This window comes from Arachis ipaensis, chromosome B10 (assembly GCF_000816755.2).
Source record: "Arachis ipaensis cultivar K30076 chromosome B10, Araip1.1, whole genome shotgun sequence".
Lineage (NCBI taxonomy): Eukaryota > Viridiplantae > Streptophyta > Magnoliopsida > Fabales > Fabaceae > Arachis > Arachis ipaensis.
Genome location: NC_029794.2, coordinates 37403911 through 37411210, shown reverse-complemented (window position 1 = coordinate 37411210; position 7300 = coordinate 37403911).

Sequence of the window (7300 nt, the reverse complement as noted above, 5' to 3'; positions counted from 1 at the left end):
CCAGCACCGACGCGTACGCGCACAGCACGCGTACGCGTCCATGGGGTGATTCGCAGGTGCGCGCAAGCGCCAGGTGCGCGCTCGCGTCCATGGGCGAGTTCAACTTCTTTAACTTTTCATGATTTCTCCACTTTGCATGCTTTCCTCTTCACTCCTTTGATCCATTCCTAGCCTTTTCAATCTGAAATCACTAACAAACATATCAAGGCATCTAGTGGAATCAAAGGGAGATTAAAACCATCAAATTAAGGGTCTAAAAGCATGTTTTCACATCTAAGCACAAATAAGGAGACAATCACAAAACCATGCTATTTCATTGAATAAATGTGGGTAAAAGGTGATAAAATCTCTTAAAATCAATACAGGATAAACCGTCAAAACGGGGTTTATCAAGGGCACCGAGTTGCAGATCCACTTGAAATCCTCCTCCTCCATACGTTTGGGCCAACCAACGCCGTCCGGCCCACTAATCTCCGGTTACCCATCGTAACATTAAGTAACTACATATAAGCACGATAATAATCACAAAAAATAAAGTGGTTTGAGAGTTCAAGGGGTTTTGGTTGTTCGATTTTGTTTTATTGGGGCGAAATGACATAATTAAATAAAATAGAACTCTAAGTTATATAAATACAACATTTAAGATTTAATTATATTGAAGTCCTTTTTATATTTATATAAACCGCAATCAGTTATAGAATTTTAGCTTTTCGCATGTAGTCTATCTTAGATCATTACGATTTACGTCATAAATCACGATTTAAGCTTCAAAGTAGTCCCTGAACTTACACTCGAACCTCAAAGTGATCCCTAAATTTAATAATTCCTCAAATTCATCCCCGAAATTGCACTCCGGGACTCATAGTAGTCCCTGAGATATTTTCCGTTCATCAGAACCTTAAAACGACGTCGTTTTGAACCAAACAAATTAAAAAAAAAAGGTGTAGCGTAGACCCCCAATTCGAACTCCAATTTTCAATCTGTTCCATCCCCATCCCCATCCCCAACCTTTCCCTTCCCCTTCCCCTTCCCCATCCCCAACCCCTTCTCCTTCCCCTTCTCCTTTTCCAACCTTCCACTTTTTCTTTCACATATATATTCTGGTTGTTGTTGTTATTGTCGCTAGATGAGAAGGTGAAGATGGAAGAGGAGGAGTCAGAGAAGCGGGTGGTTGTTGGTGCTGTGCGGCGGAGGTTGAGCGGCGGACAGTGTGAAAGTGATGATGAGAGTGGAAAGAGTAGTGATCGGAATTTTATTGATTTCAGGGATTTTGTTATTAAATTTGTCATTTCTTTTTGGTTTGCAGTGGTGGTCGTTAATAATAAGAAATTTTGAAAGGATTTTCTGAGACAGATGAGTTGAATGTTTTAGAATGAAGCTAGTTGCATGACCCGTTTAATTAGAAGAGGAAGGGGAAGGGGAAGGGAAAGGGGATGGGGATGGGGAGGGAGAAGGAGAAGGCGAAGGGAAAGATTGGGGATGGGGATGGAGAAGGGGAAGGCGAAGGGAAAGATTGGGGAAGGGAAAGGGGAAGGGGAGGAAGAAGGGGGAAGGGGACGATTGGAGATGGGGATGGGATGGAACAGATTGGGAATTGAGAGGGGAGGGGGTGGTTCTACGCTACACTTTCTTTTTTTTTTTCTTTTTTTTGGTTCGAATTGGGGGGTCTACGCTGCACCTTTTTTTTTTAATTTTTTTGGTTCAAAACGACGTCGTTTTAAGGTTCTGATGAACGGAAAATGTCTCAGGGACTACTATGAGTCCCGGAGTGCAATTTCGGGGACGAATTTGAGGAATTATTAAGTTTAGGGATTACTTTGAGGCTCGAGTGCAGGTTCAGAGACTACTTTGAGGCTTAACTCCATAAATCACTATAAGTTATAGCAGTTTTTAAATTGGAGTAAACAACCATTTTGACCCCTCGAACAAATTCTGGTTTTATCAAAATGGACCCTAACTTTTGTTTTTGACAAAATAAACTCCAAAAAATATATATCTTTTGACAAAATGGTCTCAACATTAACTCCTCATTTTGGACGTTAATGGAAATGTGTATGTGGCATATTAAGAACCTGTTTAAATATGTTTATAAGTGATTTTTTTTAACTTTTAATTTATGAAAAGATATAGTATTAATGTCTGGTACAATTTTTAAAGTAAAATTGTAACTTTTTAAAAAGTTATTTTAGTGTTTAAAGAGAAGTTAAAAAAATTGAATTCTCTCATAATAAAAAGTTTTTTATCATTTTTCTGTTAAAATAAGTACTTTTAGAATTAAAAAATCAAATACAAAATAACTTATTTATAAACTACTTTTAATATAAACATTTATTGTTTAACCTATTTTTTTAAAAGAAACTTAATTAAGTTGTTTATCCAAAGTGGACGTAATTGCATATCTGAAAAGTTAGATTGAGATTACAATATTTCCCATTTTCATATGGGAGATTATTAAACATGAAACCCTTATTTCATCCCCTCATATTCCAATTGACTTCCATTGACTTAAAATAAAAACCCCAATTGACAAGGGAACGTCGATCGTCGTTGTTGCATTCGTGGCTTGCGTGGAGTTACTCTGAGCTCGTCGACGCCCCGAAATTCATAAAAGGTTAGTGCCATTTTCACTGTAGCTTTCATTTGCTGCATTATGTTCTTATCTTTTGCAAGCGTTATGTATGTGTTGCTGTGGAGTCTTTGTTTCTTTTTGTGGCTGTGGTCCCATGGTGTTATTACGTAATATTATTGTTTCTCTGATTATAGTATAGTTGGCTTTGTGTATGTGGTCCCCTGTGTGATCTATGTTTATTTAGAGTAAGCTTCAAGCACTAAAATCAATTTTTTTTTTTTTTTTGTAAATTGTAGATGTCTTCCACTCTTATTATCTTTGTTTACCATCATATGGGAAAGCTAAAAAGAGACAAGAATGAAAGGCTACACTATGTAGGTGGTCAGGTTACTGAAATAGAGAGAGTGTGTGTTGACACTTATAACTCATTTTTGGTGGAGGGTTTGTTTATGAACCTTGGATACACTAGTTACCCGGAGTGTTTTTGGTTAGTGTCAGGAAAAGAACTAAGTGATAGATTGAGAATTTTGAGAAGGGACGTTGATGTTGCTAAAATGTGTGAGGCTACAGAGAAGAATGAAAACAGGATTGAGCTTTTCTTTGAGCATCCTGTGATGGATAACCCTCCAATAGAAGATGATGTTGAAGTTGAAGATGACTTTGAGGTTCTTAAAGAAGTAAGTGATAAAGTGGTTGTAGTTGATGTAGGTGGAGTAGAAGTTGAGAGTGAAGCTGAGTCCCAAACTAATGGACAAAGAAGCCAATCAGAACCAGCCAAATGTGCACCCAAACTCACATGAACTTCAGCCAAGACAACCACCAGTCACTTCAAATGTGCCTACAAATGACTAAATCCAAGTCCCAAATGTAGATCATATTTCTGGTGATAACATTGAAGATGAAGCCCAACAACTAATATTGATTCCAAATTTAGGAAAGAGAAAAGTCAGGAAGAGACATCTTAGGCCTCCACCAATTACTGAAACACACCCATCTAACGAAAAAACTGCTATAAATGAGGCTGCTGCTACACATGATGATGCTGGAAATAAGGCTGGCATTGAAGAGGATACAATTGCAAATGTTAATTTTGATGATGATCTAGATGTTCCACCACCTTCACAGCCAAAAGTAGAGGTTCTGAGTGCAAGGGAGACCTCAGGCAGAAGGAAGAACTATCCAAGACCATCTCCAACTGGTGAAACCTTTGTGAGGTCTGCAAGAAATGAAGCTCCAGCAATAAGGGTTCCAGTTGCTGATCCTGGATCAGATTCTGATGCTGGGGTCCATCAGTACATGAGTGAAGAGTTATTGTTAGCATCAGATGATGAATGTGAACCAAGAAGACATGTGTTCCCTCAACATAACCCAAATGCTACTCTTGCTGAGGTAATTCTTGAAGTTGGAATGGTGTTTGAGACAGTGCAACAATTCAAGGATGCAGTTAGGAAATACAATATAAGGTTTGGCAGAGAAGTGTTCTTTATAAAGAGAGAACCTCATAGGTCTAGGGCAATATTCTATTCAAAGACTTGTCCATGGAAAGTATACTGCTCAAGAAAGAAGTTTTCACAAGCTTTTCAAATCAAGAAACTTGTGGATGAGCACATCTATGCTAGAAAGAATAAAAGTAGGTTAGTAAAGAGTTATTGGGTGGCTGAAATGTTAAAAGGACAACTTAGAATAAATGGAGTGGTTCAAGATTGAGTGTGACATCAAACCCAACCAGAGGATGATTTACAGGGCAATGGACACAACAAGGAGTAAGATAGAGGGTCATGAGATTGAACAGTATGGTATGTTGTGTGATTACTTGGATGCTTTGTTAAAGTATAATCCTGACTCCATATGTAAGCTAGAGATAACAAGACAGACCCAAAGCACCCCAGATATAGAATGGGACTTGCAACCTTACTTTAAAAGGCTTTACATATGCCTTGATACATGTAGAAAGGGATTCTTAGCTGGATGTATGCCCTTTATATGCTTGGATGGAACCTTTCTCAAGGGATATTTTGGAGGACAATTACTCACTGCAGTTGTTGAGGATGCAAACAACCAGCTGTTTTCCACTGCATATGCAATAGTGGCTTCAGAAACTAAGGACGATTAGAAGTGATTTCTAGAACTACTTCATGATGACATTGGAAATTATAATGATCATGGCTGGAATTTTATGACCGATCAACAAAAGGTAAATGTCTTTAGTAACATTATCATTGTGGAATAATTTATTTATCTAATTTGTTAATTGGTTCTTAAAGTGTATACTAAAGTATTATTTGACTGATCACATGGTCTTATTCCGGCTTTACAAGAGGTAATGTCGGGGGTAAAGCACAAATTTTGCACTATACATTTGTGGAATAATTTAACCAAGAGATGGAAAGATAAGGAGTTGAAGGGTGCATACTGGAAAGGTGCTAAGGCTTTAATAGACAAGGAATTTGAGGCTGGTATGGCAAGGATAAAGAGAATCAACAAAGATGCATGGAGTTATTTATGTAGAAATGAGTCTTGTACTTGGAGTAAGTCTAAGTTTTCAGAGTGGCTAAGAAAAGCAATAATGCTACAATCCTATCAAACTTAGTTGAAACTTTTAAAGTTGCAGTTAAAGATCAAGAAAAACATGTGCAAGTACTAGCCAATGGTAAATGACCGAGTGAATCTGGACCCAACATTAAAGAGTCTTGGCTTTGACATAATGAAAATCGTGCAAGTTGTAAAGAAATTTGTGCAGAATCCAGAATTGAAGGCAACCTTTTGGGGTTTAGACGAGGAAATGATGGCATTCGGACGAGATATAATGGAGAACTTTTAGCGATTATTGGTGTAGTTCGTGGTCTTAGTTGTTAATTTGTTAGAGTTTATTGCTAAACTTACTAGGATATTTGACTAAAATTTACAAGGGTTTAAGTAATTGTTATGAAATATTCACTCACTTTGTAATCAACTAATTCTAGACTTCTCAGCGTTTTCTTAATATTTCTTATGTTATACAAGTGAAGTACACTAGCTATATTGTACCTAAATTATGCATGAATTGAATTTTAGTTATGTTGTGTGATTCTCTATGTTGATTTTCTTGTTTATGCACCTAAGTTATGCATCAGATGTATTTTAATTCTATTGTTCAATTTTTTCTTAAAATTATGTGCAATTTAAATTGCAATCAAATTCTGCATTTGGTATGTTGATTTTTGGTTATTATGTACCTACGTTAAGCATCAGTTTAATTTTAGTTGAATTGTATAATTTTGTACCTAAAATTCTGTACTTCTACAAAAATGTGATCAATTTCTGTATTCTTTCTGTTAATTTTCTACACCTAAAGTATGCATTAGCTGAATTTTAATTGTATTGTGTAATTTTGCCCTAAAATTATATGTTTCCACATATTTATAATCAAATTCTGTATTCTCTTTGTTAATTTCTGTAATTATTATCTTAAACTGTACAATCATGCACTTGAACAATTGTGCAAAACAAAAATAATTGTGTATTAAGTAAAACTATACATATAACTCTTATGCTATTAGTTGTCATACTTCATTATATAAATACATTGTCTTGCAAGATAAAAAAAATATACAGCAATCAAAGTCTATGATATCCCAAGAGCCAACAACAAATACTAGCACTTCTTCCTCACAACTTGTAGATTTATTATTTGTTTTTGCCAAGCTTGTTCTATATGTATTCTTGGAGCCATTTTCATCTGAAATGGCAGAACTTTGATATAAGAATAAAATAATTTGGCTCACAAATTGTCAAATTCAACAATAAATGAAGGAAACAAGAAAGTTTTAACCTTTCACTCCAAGGCCAAGACCAGGAATTAGATTTTGGATCTCTTCATTTTTGTACATTGCAGCTTCGTCCTCCTTTCAATATTCAGAATCTTACCTCTTAGAGAAAGAATGACCTGCACCAAATTCACATCTCATGTATGTTATACAATAAATAAAACAAATAATCAGGACAAGAAAATAGCTTGATGTGTCAACATCGTTAAAAAAGGAAAAAGTTTGATTCCTTCCCTTTGAATTGGACAATATGTTTAAAATGTCAGAACTGTACCAAGCAGAGGTCAACTCTAATTACTCAACTAAAGCTCAAATTTCAATTGGAATTTAATTGCATGCATTGTATAAAAAAAAAAAGGGGATAAAGACTCGAGCCTAAACCACCAAAGCACAACAATGGTCCCAAGCATAGTTATCAAAATCAGACTAGACCGGTCGATTTGACTGAAAAATTGGTGAACCAAACACTAATTTGGTTTGGTTTGGTTTAATGTTCTAACTGTTTAAGAAAATAAACCAGATTAAACTGGTAAGAACTGATAAAACTGGCATAAACCGGCCAAAACGACACTCAACCGAACCAGTCAACGAGTCAACCTACACGGTCAACAGTCAATAGGCATTGGGTTTGAGAAAATTTTAAAATATTTCAATGGAAGGAAGTTGAACTTGGGTCTTTTAGGATTTTTATTTAATAAATTAAATAAATATTTTATTTACTGAAATAAATAATTATAAAAATTATTACGAAAATACATCCCTCAGTCATATCTCGTTTATAGTGTAAACAAGATAAGACTGACGAGATAAGGTTAGAGATGCCTATATATAAATGTCGTTTACAACGAGGTTCTGGGCTCCAGTTCTAACCTTTCCACCACTTTCTCGTCTCTTCTACCCCTTTCTGACTATATTATCGAGTTAG